Below are 20028 nucleotides of genomic sequence, written 5' to 3' on the forward strand. Positions count from 1 at the left end.
GTTTCAGATGTCTGATTTTTTTGTTATTTTCAGCAAGTTATACTCACAAAATCTGATCCTCTGATCTCTTAGAGTTTCTTTTCCAAGGGCTAACGAAAAGCAAGCTTTCAAGTATCTTGTGAATTTGTAGGTGTAAGGTGATCAGGAGAGAAATGAGGAAATGCTAATTTGAGCGTTTGGAAAAGCCTTCTGATGGGGCTAAAAATAGCTTTGTATCAACTGAATTGTCTGAAGCCAGTGGCTGCTGGCTACAAGAAATAAGGATATTTTGCTGTGAAAAGCTAATTAGATCCACAAGAAAAAATGGGATTGCATTGACAAGAAAGAAACTCCAGAGTTTAGGATAATATCTGGCTGAACTGCATCTTCTGTGACTGAAATGAAGTTTTACAGCTACATTGTCTTCCAGGATTTGTCCCTGTATTGATGCATGGTTTGGGTGATTTGACTATCCAGAATGCTTTGTTCAGCTTCCTCTTTGCTCTGTATGGCTTATTGATTTAGATTGTGAAATCTTTGGAATAAAACCTTCCTCTGAGTGTGTTTTAGAATTGCACAGAGTAATGGGATCTGATTTTTTTTTTTAAATACTGCATTACAACTAATAATAGTTGCAATCACTTCCCTTCCCTTCCCCTCAGAGAGGCAATTTTGAAATATAATTAATTTTGATGTGTGTGTGTCTCTATCTTAATTTATATCATTTAGCATATAAACAGGTAATAATGCAGTGCTTGTCATGTTGTTTACAGTGTGGTTTCCTGCTGTTACCAAATACAGAGCTGTTTAGGCTCTGAGGATAAAAGCTGTTATTTTTCTATATAAAAAGCTCATAGTTCTTGCAAAATTTTTAACTGAACTTTTCATGTCACCGGGGTGTCAGCTTAGAGTTTGTCTAGAGTTGAGCTCTGGTGCGCTGTCATTCTGTTTCCTCCGAGACACTGCATCACATCTACCGGGATAAATCTGCTGCGTCAAGAACCCTCCAGAAGATGGGGAAGAGGCGAACGTGCGGTATTAACCTCTGGTGACAGCTAAAACCATCCAGCTGGAACTGTGAGTGGCAGTTAGAGGAGATAATTGTCATAGAAAGCCAGCAAACCATCAGCAAATGCCACCAAACAAGAATTGCTTGAAGCGGAATGAGTGGAGAATACCTTGCAGGTATTGGTGAAAAGTCATTCCACCTGGTTTTAGAAAACGGAGGAAGATGAGAACACTCTTCAGAGTGGGGGCTGCAGTACTGATGCATGCAGCCCTTTGTCAGAGGGTTCACTGGATGGATACTAAGTATTTAGAAAACAAATTAGATTTTATCATATTTGTTTACTCGCAGGCTTTAAGCGGAGCAATTACTTTAAAGCAGAAGAAAAATATATTCAATATATCTAAGGCATATTTATCTGAATTTTCTAAAAAGCAAACAGAAGTAACAAAAATAGGCACCCTTGCTCACCAAAGAGAGATGAAGTGTTTGTTAGCTGTAAAATGAAATAAAAGGAAGGACAAATATTGGGCTTCAGAGAGTCATCCAGAGCATGGAGGAGAGATGCTCACCCAAGTGAAAGCACAAGGCCAGCAAAGCAGCTGAAAGCACTTGGAAGGGCAACAAATTAAGGCTTCAGCACCATCCTACTGAGCAGCATTGAAGTAAGCTGTGCTGGTAATTCTGGGTTCTCTACATGCAATGACCTCAACACTTAAACTTCTAAGTGTTATCATGGAGTAGAAAGTTTGCAGTTAAATGGCTGACAGGAGGGAAAGGTGGTTTATATTTAGAAAGCTGGTGTGAGGAGTGCCCTGACAGTGCTGTGGGGTTTGTGGCTCTCCAGGAGGGAATATCTTGCTATAGAACCTCGGGTTGACACCTACGTGCTTGTGTGTTGTCACTATCCAGATCCTTTATGGAGCCCTAAGAAATTTTCCTGTCAGTGCACAAGTAAGTATCTGTGACCTGGCTGTTAGGGAATAATCTCTGAAGCTTTTTTCTTCCGATATTTTGTGTGTGTGTCTTGTTAACACTGTCTTAAATGATGATAGTGACATAGGTCTGAGAGATGATGTTGTAGGGAGACATGTGAAATATTGCAAGGCTGCTGATGAGACAAGGACACTTCTGGGACAACACAGATACGCTTTCTATGGCTGTGATTGCACAGGACTAAATGCACACATTAAAGCAGGCTTCCTGAAGCTTTTGTAAACCAAGGTGGATGGGGAATTGTTTCTCTGCCTTTCCATAAGGGCAGATCCTCTTTTCCCGCTTTAGGAATTAGGACTTTGAACTTGAAGGTAGTGGAAATTTTGGAAGAGAAAATCTGGAGGCATTAGCTGGCAAGCAAGATTATTTTACTTACTAATAACAAAGTAGAAGCCGTTCAAGCTTGCAAGCCTAGAGCAAACTTTCAGGGTCAAAATAAAGCAGTTTATTAAAAATCATTGGCTTTAGAGGGATAAGCATTTAAAAAAAAAAATATTACAGGAAAAAAAGTCAAACCACAGATTAAAAGTTGGCATATTTGTAAAAATTGCCCTTCACTTGTCCTTGCTTTTTGATCTTGTTTCACTCAAGTGCTTCTTTATGGAAGGGAGGTAACAAAGTAATTAAAGTAAAAAATGCTTTTGAGACTCATTTCACTATTGTGCTTTTTCCTGTGCATTTGTGGAGTCTCTGAGGAGCAACCAGGCTAAACTGGGACTTTTATTATTTCTGAAAAATGTCTTCACATAATTTTATTTTTAGATTTTTGGGCTTATTTGAACAGTGAGAAAGCGAGAAGGACTGAAAGCTGTACAAACAGGGTTTTAAGAGACGTTTAGCACAGCACATTTAACATTTCTTGTGGAGCAGTGAGAAGGGTTAATATATTCGTGGTGATCAAGTAAATCAAACAGGAATTGGGTCAAGCATATTATACTTGTTTATGGCACAGTTTCAAACATGACTGTTCTTAGCAGCAAGGTGAATGAAGTGAGAGACTGCTCCTACATATAAAAGTCTTGGTACCCATCAGTCTTTTAGGAGCAAAATGCCTGTATTACCTGTGTATTTGATCGTGATTGCTCTAAATTTGCTGAAGATGGTAGCACACCTGTCAGTGTTCTTGAAACCAAAGAAACACAACCACCACAAACAGCAACAACACTCACCCCCAAACTAGTGATTTTGAAAAACAGTATGGTGAGTCCTTCTTGGTAGATTTTTCAGATGAGATAGTGACATTTTGCTTAGTTTAGTTCTGGCCTACATACTTCTCCCCTCCACAAATGTAATGGGATAATTACTGTTGAGAAGATAATATATGATGTATTGATTCTGGCATAAACTTTGTTTGTATATATTCTTGCACTGATTTGCTAAATTAAATGTTGTCTAGGAAGACCTTTATATGATGCCAGGAATTTGTGTTATAGGCTTAGCTCCCTTCTCTCTCCCTCTTGTGCAGATTTAGCATCTTATTATATCCTTGCTCTGTAGCCTTGTATTGGAACAAATTACTGGATTACTATGAAGTGATTATGATGGGGAGGACTAGTCCAAGGCCATAGGTGGAAGAGATGAAACTTCGAAATCAGCCAATAAAGAGAACATGAAATCCAATTTTAACTCTGTTCTTACACATGGGTAATATTCACTTACTCTTTGTTTTTTATGTGGGCTATTTCTGTGAGTGTGAGGTTACACACAGGGAGCCTGGCATCCATATTTGCTCTTTTGTACACCTTTTTTCTGAAATACCTTCAACCAGCTCATGTAATGCTGTATCACAGTGAAATTTCTGATGCTTATACCAGCTATGAGAGTGACCTCCAATGTTCTTTATGGCCCTTCCTTTGGTCCTCCCAGACCCGAGTTCCTCTGTGTAATTTCACAAAATGTAGCAGAATCTCAGTTTTGATATTTTGTGACCTGCAGTGCTAGTGACTTAAAAATCTATCAGCTGTTCACTGATCTCCTCTCATTCACCTTGTGAGAGAGAATCAGGCTGTTGTGAATCCTCCAGAGTGCCACTGCCAGTGATGCTTTCTGTAATGCAAGACACAATCCTTTTATGATGAGTGAAGGACATACATGGGTAGAAGATTTCGGTTTCCACTTTTCTCAGTAGGAAAGAATTTCTGTCAGTTAAGAATTTTGAATAGAAAGGATTCTGAACTTGATGAGTTTTTGGGTTTTTTTGGTTTTTTTTTTTGTTTGTTTGGTTGTTTGGTTTTTTTGTTTTGTTTTGTTTTGTTTTGTTTTCCTTGTGGATGATGCTGAAAACAACAGTTCAACCAAAGATGGGAAAATTATTCTATCAGAATACATCATTAATCACCTCCACTTCCCCTCCTTTAGGCATTTCGACATTCATTTCTTAAAATATTTAATCTGTCATGACCTTGGTGACAAATCTCAGTTGCCAAGAGACTGAACAAGTAAGCAGATGCATTGCTGTGAATGTCTAAGATATTAAACTGGAGGTTGGCTTCCCTATGCCTTTGATTTTCAGTGCCACCAGCTGCTATCTTGCTGAGTTGAGACATCTCAGAAAATGGGCGGGATGACAAGCTACCCTAATCCATATAATTTTGAGTAGGGAGCTCATTTGACTTGAAAGGTATGTTTGCTTTGGCTTTCAAACTTCGTATTTTTCCCCCTGAACTACTTCCTCTTGTGTGCTTTCTCCTGTACTGTTTTGCTGGGGGGGGGAAGTTTGTTTTGGTGGGGGTTTTTTTGTGTGTGTTTTTTTTGTTTGTTTGTTTTTATTTATTTTGTTTTGGTTTTTGAGTTCTGAACATTTCAAGGTCTTTTAAAATTGAATGAGATTAAATGTGTGTCTGTTAAAGCCCTGAAACACAATGTGCTACTAAATGAGCACATGGGACACTTGGTGTGTGATGTGTCAGTGGTGAAAGATGTATGTATGCTCAAAGACTGTTTTCCAGTGTAACCTGCTGAATTTCGTTGTGTTAACAGCATCCTGGGAGCTGTTACGTTTGCCACCATGTGTATTTTTTTGTGATATTGATTTAATAAATGCTTACTTGCAACTCCTGTAAAATAAATTATTCCCTAGTTTTGATAGGAATAATTCATAATTTGTTACTGTTTCCTGCTGATATAATATAGTAGATCAAATATGGGACTTTTACTTCAAGGGAAGTTCTATAACTTAGGCCTCCAAATGGGATTACTTTAGAAATATTAGTTGCATACGAGTTCATCCTGTTAACATGTGCTTTACATTGAACATGCAGGAGGATGTGTTATGTATGAAATATTTGTAGCACTCTATGTATATGTATATGTAGTTCTCTATGATGCAGACCCTTTGCATGGGTGATCCTGGCCTTTTCTGAGAAGCAGATTTTTGCTTAGGCAATAAAAGTACTTTATTTGTGCTACTTCTGTACAGAGGAGGGGAAAGTCTCACTAGTCTCTGTGCTCTACCATGAGTTGTTGGACAGGCCTCTCACCATCTGGTTTGTGGTAACTAAACATGCCTTTAGTCTCTTCTACTACAGGAATTCTTGGTGGGCAGTGAAAGTTTTCATACCAGAGGCAACTTCTAGATATGTTTATTTAAACTGGAGTCTTCCTTTAATCCCAGTAGTGCAGTTCTATTCCTCTCCCATAGAGAAATGCCAGGCAGGAAGAAGGCAGCTGCGAATCTCCCTATACCAGATTGGAAACAGGGTCAGGGTTGCTAGTCTGTGCTGCTTTTTTTGGGAGCATCTCGCCAGTCATAACCTTAATGCTCACATGAATTTTTTTTCTGTAGGCCCAAAAGAGAAAAAATGTTAAAAGTATCAGGTTTTGATATCCTTGCTGTTCTAAGACCACTCACCGTATTTTTAAACCTTTTTTTTTTTTTTTTTGGACCTGAGACTCATCTTGCAACCTCCTAATGAAAGGAGGCAGGAATCCAAATGTATTCTGCTTACATCCAAGCCTTGTGTTGCCTGCCATTTATAGCAGGAGTAGTATGATGGTTTGCTGTCACTCAGATGTCACTCAGACTCCTCAGTCTCACTACTACACTGTTGATCAAGTTAACTGCAAGGCAAGATTCTTCCTAGGTAAATTCTGGATACCCTAAAATAAAAAAATCCTGAATGCTATTGTATAACTCTTGTAGATTTGCTGAATAAAGAAGCAGCCACTTTAATTTTTTTAAGCACTGTAGTAAAGAAATCTTGTTCTGTTGACAAGTTCAGCATGTGTCTTGTGCAATACTTCTCTGTCTGCTTGGATCCTCCTCCTTCTCCCATCTGCTCCCTCTCACTCTAAGGAAAGGAAACTCCATTCTGTCAAAGCAAAGTGCCAGTGAAAAATGGGGAAGACTTTTAAGAGCAGCTACTGGATGAGACTATTCACTAAAATCAAAACAAATATAATCACTGCTCACCATAGTTTTGCCCTCTCTACCTGGTTAAGGCTGACACGTAGTAGGATACAGTCCCTTAAGTGAAGACTGTGCAGTTCAAAAAGGCAGAATCACTTACTAGTGCCTGTGATCACTGCTCCATGGCAACATGTTCTCTGCAAGGAAAGTAGCATAAATACCTATTAAGCAAAGAGATTCCCCAGCAAGCAAATTAAATGCCAGAAATCGAACGAGAGTGGGGCTGGTGGTTTTCTTCCTCTCTAGGTAATTAGGGTAGCTACCAGCGAAGCATTATAATTGCAATGGATGCTCTGTAAGTCTTATGAAGTACAAAATGTACCTTATTTTGAAATATCTCGCTTCAGAGACTGCGTATTTCTGTATTTCCAGAAACTGCGTTTCCAGTTATTAGCTTTCTTGTGCTTTGTGAAGCTGTTGCTTTCTGACTTTGAGCATTGTTTCCCTCTGCAAAGATCTTGTGGTTGCACCTGCCTGATGCTGACTTGCAAATTCAATGTGAGCAGCTAAAGACTAAGAACAATAAACTTATTACAGGGACTTTGTGCATTCATTTAAGTCCCTAGGGCTGGAGCTCCAACCTGGTAATTGTCTTCTCTAGAAATGAGCGTGCCGAGTTTCACCCTTAGGGAGGATGTGTTCACAGCTGGTGATCTCTGCCCAGGAGAGTTAAGGATTAGAGAACATCAGGACTGTTTTTGATAGTTCAGCTTGATACACCAAAGTATGGCTGTGCAGTCACCTACAAAATAAGAATAGTAAATGTGCCTATGCTTTCTTAATAGCTGGAATTCGGTTGGCTCTTTGGGGTAAGGGCAGCAGAAATCAACAGGACTTTGCTGGAGGTGCGGAGTCTGCAGGCTCCACAGCTGAGAGTGCTGAATGCTCAAGGGAACTAAAATCATGAGGTCTTGCTTGTTTCATCATGCCTCACTCTCTGCTGCTTTGGGCACTCCAATTTACCCTCATCACGTATTTGTTGGGGTCCATGCGGCCGTGAATTTGATGCTTTTCATTTCTTCTGCTAACAGGATTTTCTAAATCCTCAATCCTTGGCTGGCTGAAAGCTTGCCTTACTGTCCAGTATCAAGTCCTGGGATATGTGCTTCCCTCCTCAACCCTAAAACCTAAGCAAAAATTTTAAGTCGGAATTTTGTGATCTCCTTAAAAAAGTGTAGGACAGGTATGAAAGGGACTATGTAGGTGAGAACTGTGTAGATACAACTTGTCTGAAGTCCAGTTTCTCTGCTTTATCCAGTGGGATGACTTGTTTTCTCGTGTACTGGCTCCTCAAAAAAGCACAAGGCACAGAGCAAGTGTTTTATCCCATGATGAGGTGATTTCCAGTCTGTTATATAGCACTGTAAAATACTAAGCTGCATCAGTGTTGGCTAGAAGAATGAAGCTTGAAATCAGATTTGAATCATGTTTTGAGCTGTTAAGTGCCTGGCCAAGACAGTAAAATGTTGGTGATGCTGCAGTGCTGCAAAGCTGTAACTTGGTAAATAAATGCTTTCTATAGTATAATACACCTCCATTTGGTATCTGTACATGATGTGCAAAAATGAAAGGTGTTTCTAGATGCAGAAGTTAAAAAAACATTTTTTTGTTCCATTAATTTAAGCAAGCAAATGCTAAGGAGAAGTTGCTTCCAACTAATTATATTTTTCCCCCTCAGCTTGACGCGGCTCTAATAGGTACATACTCTGTCCCTAAATATAGAGAAACTATGCTGAAGGAAATTCCTGACAAACGGTGGAAAACCATGTGATACATTAGTATACAGTGGGAAAGTTAAGTTTGGATTGCATGGTGCAATGATCCATCTGTCTTGGCATTTTTTTTTTTAGGTGTTTTTTTTTTTTTTTTTTTTTTTTTTAAAAGCTGTTCCATGGCTCAGAAGAGCTGGAGTTCAAGTAAGTTTTTCTGGAAATTAACTTCATTCACTTCTGGTCAGCTGCCATCAATTCATAACTGTATGTGTAACTTTAAGGCTCTGATCTCTTTCAGAACTAGTGAATCTGTGTCATCTTACTGCTCTGGAATGTTTCTGGTAAATGAGATACATGACACTTGCATGGAATTTGAGTGATTTCAGCCAAGATATTTAGAGTTATTTTAACTTTATTCATTTTTTTGTTCACACATGTCTTTGGGGGCCCAGCTTCTTGAGGTCATAAGGCATCACAGGGGATGAGAATCGGGCTCTTTATGGTCTATCAGATTGATCACTGTCTTTGAGTATTCCTTTTCAAATTTTTACTGTTTTCATATTCTGGTGATGCAGAATGATTATATGATATCTTCAGTTGCTTCTTACTTTCCATCCAGATTGCAGCCTCTTCATTACACAGCTGTAAATTCTAATGTCAGAACCAGGCAGACACAGGCATTTAGTACTTTAACCCTTAGAGGAAGGAACTGGATTGTTTTGTAGATACACGTGATGTCTTGGCCCAGATTTGTGGACCATTTACGTACACATTGATATGTCTCAAAGATGTAAAAACAGTTGTACAGGAATAACTTTTAGATGTCATTTGTCTCTTTCATTCATGTTCCAGGACTACAGTGCAGTAACTTAGGCTTTTTTCTCTTCATACCACAATAATTTTAAATATTAATACTTAAATTGAAATCATGTTAGTTCCCCTTTCAATAGAAGGCTAGGTTGCTAGTCTAGAATATAATAGAAAATATTTTTAAGTATTTCTGCATCTGGTTCTTAGGTTCTACCAATTTGTAGTCATTTTAAGGAGGGGATAAATAGCTTTTAGATGTCTCACTCCCTATTGCTTTTTTCAGAAGAATCTGAGGGATCAAAATAAGAGAGATTCTCAAAGCCTTTTTAATGTGGGGTTCCAAGGGAACTGCTAAATAACTTCGACCTTCCTGTGCTCTGTAGTCTCTGCAGCACTTATCCACCCTGCTCACCAAAAAATCATGAGTGTTAGCTGAATTTGATGATCTTCCAAGTTTTGTCAGTGTCATTCACTGTTGAAAATTTCAGGTGCATTGTTCTGTGTATTTTGGACAGTCAGAGTGACAGGCAAGTTGATGCTGCTGTTTGTATGAAACCACTCAGTGACAGATGAGTTGCAGTAAGATGGATCACTTCTGAACAGAAAGGGAACAGATTTCTTTGCAGGGCACAAGGAACAGTCTGAGGTTTGATAAATGCTTTTACGGAGGGTATAAGATGGCCCATTTAATAATTTCAGTAAAAGTAAAGCTGAGCCTTTGATCTGAATGCTAAGCAGTTAATTTCTCTAATATTTTTGTTAGGGTAATAGTAATCAGGCATTCCTTTAAAACTCATCTAGTCTGACCCTTGTGAATTTGGTGTCTTCTTTTCAGTGTCCTTATTTGTGTTTTCCCAAAAGTGCTTCAGTTTTATATTAACATTGACTGAATGCCTTCTTAAAGCTCAGCATCTCTTGCTGTTCAGGATATGTGGTTTCTCTTTAGTCTTAGACTGACACTTGCATAGAATATTTAACCATACTGTTGTTCTGATAAAACAAAGTCATCTTAAGGGTAGTCTCAGCTTTCCTGTAGTACACTGGTGCACTGGTGCTACTGTTCTTCATGGTAATCAAACTGGAACAACTCTACCTTGTGCAAGGCAACACTCAACAGAAAGAGGATGGAGTCTGTAATTGTTCAGAGCAGTGAATGTTCCTTCAGAGTACTGCAAGCTGCATTGCACAAAGGGAGCAGTGGTCTGTAAATAAGTAAACGACTCCAACCCTCCAGAATGCGCAAATCCTCCGTCTTCACCGCTGGGTTGGTTCAGAGCAGCTGCAACAAAGGAGAAGGGGAAACAGGTTTGTGAAAAGCACAAAAAGTGCTTCACTTTGTTGATAAATATGCAAGACATTTCTCCTCTGAGAATGCTCCTGCCAAATTTGCTTAGCCTTCTATCTTTATTACAGGAGGTTGAAACAGGCATTATAAAGAATGACCAAGAAGAGGGAAATATATTGGCTTTGTCTCTAAACATGTAAAAACCTGGTGTGATAGTTGAAAACACAGCACTTTGTTTTGGGTAGAGAAGTGGGATATGTAATTTCCAAGAGGCAGATACTTTGTCTTTGCCTGATTCAAGACAAATAGCTGAAGTGACATAGCCCCTCTGCCAGCTTGCAGTTTATAATCCTGAGAACGAGGAACATTTATAGGAGCGCTTAGGCAGTGTATGCAAATCTTGGTTATTCTCCATAAAGCTCTTAAAATTCATTTTTACATAGCTTCTTGTTTCTGGGACAGCAATGCCCAAATGTAATTAACAAAGGAGTGACAGAGACTAGACCAAAAGTTTAGTATCCTAAAGGACTTCTCATCTTAAACCAAGGTTTTCCTGCGACTCTGAATGCATAGTTAGTGGGTCTCAGTGATAATCTTGCTTATTTCTGACCTGTTTTAGAATTATATCTGCTCTCCAAATGCAATTCAGGTACAATAATGAAACTAAAAAGAACATCCTCTCAGAAGTGACTGAAAAAATGATTCAGTGGCAAGTTTTTATTTAATCATCTGTGTTACCCTAAGAGCAAGTTCTGGGGTTATCCTGGGATGTAGCAATGTCCAAAAAACCCAGTGTAGTTTCATATTTAGGGTTTATATTTATGGTTTCAGTTAAAATTGAACCTGAGTGCAAATCTTGCACTGGGTTTGCTCCCTGAACAGAGAGCATGGCCTCTCTAATGCAGCCCTGAGGGCTGCCATTGCTGGCTGCAGGGCAGGGGGAGAATTTCCCCTCCACAATCCATGGCCATATCTGTGCCTGGGCTCTTTATAGACCAGGCAGGGATCCCATTTGAAGGGGTACATTGTCAATAGCCACTGCCATGGTGTAATGCCTCATGAGATCATTAAATGTATTTGTGAGTGTGTAGATCAACTTAAACTATGCCTGATGCTTTTCTGTTTAGCAGCATTTAATTCTGTATATTTCAGAAGTATGTTTTATCCAAAGGCCTCCAGAGATGCCTTTCATGGTTGGACGCAGATAATTGAAAGCTGGCAGTTTTCCTGCTCCTGGATGTCAGGTAGCCTTTCAGTGAACCTGGCCCTTTCCTTTCAGAGGTATCTGTTCCCCATGGCACGGTGGGTGGTGGTGGGAAAGCTGTAGCTGGGAAATGACTTGGAAATTTAAGTCGCACTGATGGGTCTTTACCCTGCCAAGGATAAAGAGGCCTCAAGAGGCAGGACTGACCTTGCATTACCCAAGGTTTGACCTTATGGCTAATTAGTAATAGAGGAAATCTGACAAATACCTGAGGACTGCACAGGGATTCATCTAATGAAAGGAACACCTTCTCCTTCCCAAAATAGCTCCCTTGCAACATTTAGCCGTGTAGCAACTACTGCTATTTTGTGAATGAAGCAAGCGGATTCCAGCAGTCTTTGTGCAGACTCCCCACCCTGCATTTCACTTACAAAATGAGAATTATATTTCAGTGGTTTTGTAGACAACATAACAGCAAAAGCATGCACAGCACATAGGTAATAATGCTGCTACACTAGGGGAGATGTAATTTCTCATTCTTGCAGAAGGCTCCTTTTCTGTGCATTGAAAGTATTCTGTGAATGTTGGGTTTTGCCAGGAAGTGGCCAAAAGCTGGACAGTACATTTTACAGTAATACTATTTCATTCCTCATTGACCATGTCTTTCTCAAGTCGTGAGGAGGTAGTGATGGCATGTAATTTTAATACCTGATGAAATAGTCTTATTTGGCCAGAGTGAGAATGAATTTTAAGAGCTGAAAATGCTACTTTAAATGATTGCTCTTGTAGTTAACAAGAAATTCATCCTAAAGAGCCAAATAAGCATATAATTTTGTCGTGGCTAGTCAAATTTTCCATGTAAATTTAAAAGGAGGGTAATTTTCCTATTTCTATTTTAGAGTGTTCCTTGTTCTGCCTTAATAATTTTGTCCATTTCCTCATTAGTGCTCCTTTCAGAGCCCAAACATGTCAACAGTGACGCCATTATCAGCCTGAAATAAATGAACAAATGTTCTCATCTTCAGTTGTGGTTTGCCTATGACAGCTATTTTTAATTTTGCAGCTGCTGGAGACTAAGGCAAATGAGGCAGATTTGCAACTGATGATTTGGCACCTATATCACAAGGCTACTTTACAAGTGTTTTCATAGGTGTTAGGGAATGTGGGGGTTTCCAAGGGGTCTCTTCACTGAAGTAGCACTTCTGGAAAAAGAGAGAGAAGAGAGAGAGAGAGCATGAGGCAAAACACTGTGAGCAGAAGGAGGTATCCTGCTGATTTAGCATTTGTTTGCAGATGTTAAAAATGGAGTGTGAGATAGCAGCTAATTCTTTTTTTCACCAAGTGTGAACATGAGCTGACAGCCTCGTGCACTCCTGTATATTCTGAGCAGTGGAAGTTCCAGGGGGTCCTCAGCCTCGAGGATTTTTCTTTCCTGGAAGAGAAGGTAGTGTGACTTTTTGACCATGAGGAGCAACTTCTGTTCTTCCGAGCCTTGCCCCCTGTTTCCAAACCAGCTTCACAGATCAGATTTGAAGATCAAACTGCAGAATACACAAGTGCTGCAGTGACCTGTACCTGATTTGACATGGGTGTTCAGGCAGCAGAACTTAGGTGCCCACCACTTGCAAAAGTGACCAGGCATGGAAGGCACCGTGGAGTATGAGTGTTAAAATTCCTTACTGACTTACCAACCTGCCACTTCACCTAACCTTGTTCAGACCTCAAAGTGCCTCTTTTGTCTTTGTGCCGGTATTTCTGTGATTTATAGTTTGCTGGGATACCAGTTAAGATATGGCAGTGCATTTAATTAGTACTACTGGTGTGACCTTAATAGATGGTTGGAAAAAGTCCTAATTTTTCTTAGATGCTGAAACATAAAAGACTTGATTTTGCAACTGGAAGACAACTGGAAGACAGCGACATGCAGAATCGAACCTCAATGGTGAACCAGTTTAAGTTTTAAATGGTAAATTCTGTGGTTTGGGACTGAAATATATTTTGAAAAAATCTTGTTTAGTTTCATTTTGTCTTTGACCTTTAGCCCCAAATGCATTACGTATTTCCTACTCTTTCCCCAGAAATTCTGTAGCAATAGTGCCTGTATGTTTTCACTGCACTTTTAAATCCACCTTAGTGGATCCAGGCACTTGGAAAGCTGCATACACTGTATGCATAAAGAACAGTTTACCTGGGTCTTGGAAGACTTTAGAGCTTCAGAAATATCATTTGGATTTTTGTTTTGGCAAGTTGGTCTGCAAACTTAGACTAAATTTTGACTTTTAAAGTGTGATATTAACTATAGTCAAGAGAGTACAGATATTTTCACACTTGTGACCATAGTGTTAATTAGGTAGTTAAATACTTATGCAAATTATCTCTTGGTTTCATGTGTGATGATTGTAGAAAAGTAGTTTATTTTCACTTGTACTGAGCATCATTGCTTTAGTAGTGTTAATTATCTTGCTAATACTAACTTAACTGGCATTCCAGCTAGTTACCTGACCTATTGAATAATCTGTCGTATGACCTCGGATTATTTTGATCATATCTCTGGAAATCAGTATAGACATACACATATAAATAGGATTTCTAATAGGGGAAGGTGTTATTAAGGAGAAATATTAGTGAGGAAGTTCAAAAAGAGAATGAAGTAGCGTGTCTTTGAAGTGCAGTGACTGCGTTAAAAGTGTTCCAACATAACACTCTCTTGATCTCCTAAGAAATAAAAAGGCAGTTAGTGCTGTAACATCTCAGAGAAAATAAGGGCTAAAAGGACATCCTGTTGAGAGGACTCATTAGTTATGCAGTTTAAAACTGTGAAACATGCTTATTCTTATAAAAAGTAAAGAGGACTCCTTGTCTTCATTACCTAAGAACTTAATACTCATCTTTCCTGCATTCAGATGACTAACAGGCCTTTCAGAAAATAACATGTTCATTTAAGAACAACTGTCCACATATGCCAGGCATCTCTTGTGTGTCACTTGTGCCCTGTGACATGATGATACTGAAGTGGGTAATATCCCTTTGAAAAATATATATCAACAGACCAACTTTACCTTGACCTACTGGCTAGAAATATGGTGTCTTTTTTAATATCCATAGTCAAACCCTAGCAAGATGGTGCAAATCTAGAGCTCAGGATGATCAGAAATACAGACTCAGGCTGGTTTGCAGTGTATGTTCTGTGACTTTTCAATGCATGGGAAATTGCACCTTGGCTGGCAAGGCCAGTTCCTTCTTCTTTCTGTGAGTACACTTCATATATCCTTGAAAGAGACTGTATGGTTCCCCTTGTAGTGATGTATTTGGGCTCATCTTTATCAGCTGGGAAGGCAATGGATTTTTCACACAAGTTGTAACCTACAGTGCCTCCAGGGTCTCAGTAAATGACACTGGCTGGAACTCAGGCAGAGCTGAGGCTGTTTTGTTCCCTAAAGACATTGGATTTTCCCTCTGTCAAGAAAGCCTAGATTTGGCAGATGTTATTCTTAGAATAGCAGGAAGTGAGAAACTTGGTTTCATAACTAAATAACAATAAAGTTAGGTTAATGAGGCCATGAATCATTTGAATGATTTGGGTCTGTGTGCATCTGCTGCATACTAAAAAAATTCCCCAAAGAATTTGCAGTGATTTAAGCAAAAAGTTGACATGGAGTCAGTTGTCTTTGATCTTTCTTTGGTTTTGGGGTGTGTTTGTTCAAGATTGGGAAGCTATTGAAGTAATGAAATGAAGATGCAGTAATAGCCCAGGGAAATATGCTAATGCTAGTCTTATTCTGTCTAGCTCAAATTAAATAGCAAGGACATAGCATATTCTGTATGTCTGTTCACTGTTAAGCATGAAATAATCAATAATACCTATTTCAGTCTCCTTCTTAATATCCTGTAATAAGTTCTTGCTATGTCAAATTCATGCCTTCCTCTTCCTCTCTCTTCTAAGTAGTCTTGTGTCTGTTAGGTCTAAACTTGCCAGCTGGCTTCATGGTGTGATAATCATGAGGTTCTCTGAATCGTGAATTACAAATACAGGGTCTTGGCCTTTTGAAAGAAGGTGGTGTCTTTTTAACTTGCAGCATTTTGACTGATTCTCCTTTCCTAGATTTAGTGAGGGGGCTTAAGGAGAAAGACTTGTCTACTGTTCCTGTTAGGTGTTGTGTCAGTAGAGGTCATTAGGGCTGCTATTGTATCACTTGTAAATTTGAATGCCTTTGAAAACATATTTTGCAAGAATAATATTGAAAAACATATTGTAAGTATGGGCAAATTGGAAACCAAGTGTTTATATTCATGATGCAACATAAATAATTGGGTTCAGACTTAAACTGCATTGCAAGAAACATTTCACTCATTTGAGGAAAAATTATTTGTGTCTTTTTGTCTGCATAAGACTGGCTCCATCCCTGGCAGTGAATAAGTTAACCTACTTAGTGTTTTGTGTGTAGGCAGCATGCAGTTCTGTGGGATTGCAGTGGGCAATGAAGCAGCAGAATTCAATTTGCAGCAGTGACCTAAGAGGGACTATTTTTAGTAATAAAATAGGTCAGGGGATGTGGTAGTGCAGACTGATAAATGAACAGTCTTCCCATTCACTTGTGGGGCATGTTTTTGTTCTCCAGTGTCGAAGCTTTGTGGTGGGGGAAATGAGATTCAATACTGTCACGTGATTAGTGTTAGAATGGGTTTTTTTGTGAAGCAATCATAGGAAAAGTGCTAAATTTTAGTGAAGGAAGAATATAAGTAATTAGTTTGCTTAGGGACTCATGGAAGGCAAAACCAACTAGGGAGCAGGGTGTTTTGAAGCCATTGCTCTAAGTTGGTCTTAGCACTGCTGGAGGTCTTATGTTTGCAGTCTTGTCCATGTGACTAGTTCTAGCTGTCTTTTTTCTTTCCACTCTGCTAGCTGTTGTTCTGTGCTTTTTTTTGCTTGCTTCTGTTATCAGTTTGCTTTTTCAGTGATTAATGCAGATGAGTGCTACCATCTTCCTCTTAGGATGGCAAAGATGAAGCATGGCTTTATTCTGTTCCTTTGAGTCTCTGGGCTCTTGAAGGAAGCTTCCAAAGAATCTGTTCAGCCGGTTCTTATGACACTGTCTCTTTTTAGTATTATGTTACTTGACCTTTGCATTTCCACACTCCTTTAGTTTCTTTGAAATTACAGTTCAGAGCAAACTTGGAAAGCACATCTTGGCAGTTTGTGCCATTATAAACTATCCTGTTGTTAATTAGCAGTGTGACAAAACCCTATAAGCGTTAGTCATGGCTCAGTGTGTGTTCATACCATATAAACAGCAGAAAAACACTAGCTTTGGCCGTAAAGCTTCTTTTTTTTTTTTTTTTTTTTACCCTGGAAAAAGAATCGTTAGCAGGATGCAAGTGATCTCCACTCTTGGCTGTGGCTGAATCGGTATCAGCGTGTCACAATATGTAACAAAGTACAATTGTGGGATGCTCAGGCTGTTGCTGAAGCTCTCTCTAGGAGGTAATGAGCCCTAATGAGGCTGGTGAGATGCATTGGGATGCCCAGTTCTCCCGCTTTGGAACTAAGCAGATACCTCCCCCGGGGCTGCTTAATGTTGTGTGGATGTACATGCCTGTGCTGGTGCTCATTTGCCCATTCCTGCCCTGAGCTGTGCTGTGAAGCATAGATATGGTTGTATGCCATGGGGGAGAGGTGCCCTTAAAGTTTCCTTTGTTTTATATCCCCTTCTAGTAAAATGTGTTTAATTTTCTGACATGTCTGGTTAGGACTATGATGAAGTACCATCTAGCACGGTTTTTATAGTGCTTAAAAGTCCTTGGATAATATCACTTTGATATCATATTTAAAAGGAAAGTAAGCTAAACATTGCTGGTGTAAAAATTGTAAAGTCAGACTGTCCGTGGCCTTTTGAATTTTTTTAAGATTGCAAGCTATTGTGAGTCATCCTCTAATATATAAAAATGCTAATAAACTGCTAAGTAAATCACATTTCCAACATCTGTGTTTTTCTACAGAGAAGATCAGTTTCTGTATTGCAAATAAACACTGTATATCTCAGATAGTCAATAAAGAGCAATGGGGAAAAAAAAGGCTTCCAGTGGGATCAATACAGTGGAGATATTCTCAGCAACATTTCAAAAAACTTGAGGGGGCTTTTGATCATGTTCCATAATTGATGTAATTTGATGTGCTTCTGAGGGACATCTTATAGTAAGAATACACTGTCCTGCACTTTCCTTTATACAGAATAGGCCAGTGATTTTTTTTATTCTTTTTAACCTGGTTTTGCAAAAGAAAGTTGACAATATCATTGAATATAAACTCAATCATTTGGTGTTTCTGTCCACCCTAGTCATCGTGGGAGCTGGAATTTCATGACAGTTCACAGCCTGTTCACTGCACTCATGTGAGTCATTTTGGGTGAACAGAGCGCACCGAGCCAGGAGCTCATTTATTAGGCATGCAAGGGGAGAAATACACAAATATTCCCAGTTTCTCAGGAGTTTGGAATACTGTAGTCCACCCTCCCCATCTTCACCCACCCTATAGATTACTGGCCTGTCCAATATCTCGTGTGCTATGCTCTGTTCCTTAAATACCATAAAGCAGAAAACTTGCACTCAAAAGTTAATTGTGCCCATCCTTTTGTTATCAGCATTTAATGTTGGTTTTAAATTTAGAGGGGAACTCTTGCTGTCCATTGGAAACTAATTTACTTTAATTAATTTATGAAAACTCTTGGGTTTTTTTATTTCCTTGTGTTTTCTCAGCATGACTGAATCAAAAACCACTTCGTACCAAAACGCTAAGCTGGGAAGATGGCTTCCTTTCTCTGCTGTGAAATCTTGTTTAGTTTAGGTGTCACTGGTCTGTTTGTGTGCAGTGTGTTACAGTGCCTTGCTCCAGCATTTATTTTATGCTTATTGTGGGGGCGTGAGACTGGCAGGGAGACGTGAACTGCAGTATCTGACAGTGACAGTATAAGGTCTGGTGGGAAAGTCACCAGTGATTCTGTGACAATGCTCCATGTCTCTTCAGATTATGAGTAACTGCAGCTTCTTTCTGCCTTACAGACAGGTAGGTGTAAGTAGAGCTTTAAATTTAGGATTGTCTCCTTGGCCTTGTGGTTCCTGTACGTGAGAAACACAAGTGGCCAATGCAGTGGGCTTTTTGTGCTCAATATAAAAGGACTGTCTTGACAGAGGTGGGGTTTTTTGTGTTTTTCTTTAATCCTGAGATACCTGCCTGCAAAGCAGGCTAAACTGGTGTGGTGGGTTGACCCAGGCTGGGTGCCAGCTGCCCACCCAGCTGCTCTCTACCTCCCCTTCCTCAGCAGAATGGTGGAGAAAGTAAGATGAAGATCTCTTGGGTTGAGATAAAGATGGGGAGATCACTTGCCGATTACTGTCATGGGCAGAACAGACTTGCCTTAGGGAAAATTGTTGTAATTTATTGCCAATTAAAATAGAGTCAGATGGTGAGAAACAAAGGCAAAAATTAAACCATCTGCCCCCCACCCGTTTTTACCTCAGGCTCCCTCATTCCCAGCTGCTTTCCCTGGGGCAGTGCAGGATGATGGGGAGTGGTGCTGTGGCCAACCTGAATGGTCCCTTTCCACCTCACACCTTGCCGGGTGGCGGGAGGGGGATCCCTGCTCCTTTGGTCCAAGCTCCACTCACCTCTCATTCTCCATCCCCTGGTTGCCTTCCTCACACAATGTCCCTCACTCCTTGCTAACAGTATGGGCTGTGCAGTGGAATTATGTGGATCTTTAGAATGGTAGTTATGAAAAAAATAACCACTCTGCTGTGATACAGGAGAAGCAGATCCTGCTCCTGCTGCTGTCACTAGTGTTTTAGTTGACACAAGGCAAGTTGCCTCCATCATATGTTCCTCCGTTTTTTCATTTGAAAAATGAGCATGATGATACATGATCACCATGAAAGCTTCAGGGGCAATGATATATATTCATCATCTCTAGACTTTTCATCTTATCTTTTCGAAGTAAGGTTTTAGTGGGAAATTTCTGGATTGACTTTGGCCTGGAGGGATAGAAAAGGAGACATGTGGTTTGGTCTGACTGTGTGCTGCCAGAATCCTGGCTTTTTGTGTACTAGATGTATTTACAGCCAAAAAACCTGAGAGCGAAAAACTAACTTTTGTCATCACTCTAAAAATCCGAGGCCTCTTTCAGCTCAAAGACTTCTCAGAAGAAGTAGCTCCAGAATTTGTTTGAAAAATATAGTTGTAATCCAGAGGTGGAAAACATGGGATTTTTGCACTAGGTATGTCCAAAGCCAGTTAATACTTCAGTAGTCCATTTTCCTTCTTGGTTTATATGCATGCACACATATTTGAGCATTGATGAAACTGAGGCACAGAAAGAGGATGAGATCTGCCTGTGTTACCCACTGGAAGTTCAGCAGGAATGTCAGGAGTAAAAACCATCTCTGAGTTTTAGGTCAAGTCACAGATAATTCTTGTCCCCCTACCTCTCCTGTATTTGGTGCTTTTTCAGCTGTTTTCTGTAGGGACTGTCTGTGTGTACTGGGATCCCCCTGTCCTTGCCCTCTCCATCGTTAGTGTGGTCACGGGATGGCTTGTCAGAAGAGAGAGGAAGCAGAGCCCCACTATGTGGCAAAAGC

At 39.7% G+C, this 20028-nt stretch overlaps 1 protein-coding gene across 7 annotated transcripts in view; it reads left to right on the forward strand.

Moving 5' to 3' along the window:
* SERGEF (secretion regulating guanine nucleotide exchange factor) overlaps positions 1-20028 on the forward strand; it is a 149304-nt gene that overhangs the window by 90930 nt on the left and 38346 nt on the right. Inside the window, exon 11 of one of the 7 annotated variants that reach the window (XR_007907245.1) lies at positions 4494-4601. The exons of the other annotated variants lie outside the window; for them this stretch is intronic. The gene's annotated coding sequence lies outside the window, so the exon portion shown is untranslated. The remainder of the gene's footprint in view (positions 1-4493; positions 4602-20028) is intronic. 7 annotated transcript variants of the gene reach the window in all.

Source organism: Manacus candei, unplaced genomic scaffold, assembly GCF_025592945.1.
Source record: "Manacus candei isolate 608988 ecotype Guabito, Panama unplaced genomic scaffold, ASM2559294v1 h1tg000060l, whole genome shotgun sequence".
In the NCBI taxonomy this organism is placed as follows: Eukaryota; Metazoa; Chordata; class Aves; order Passeriformes; family Pipridae; genus Manacus; species Manacus candei.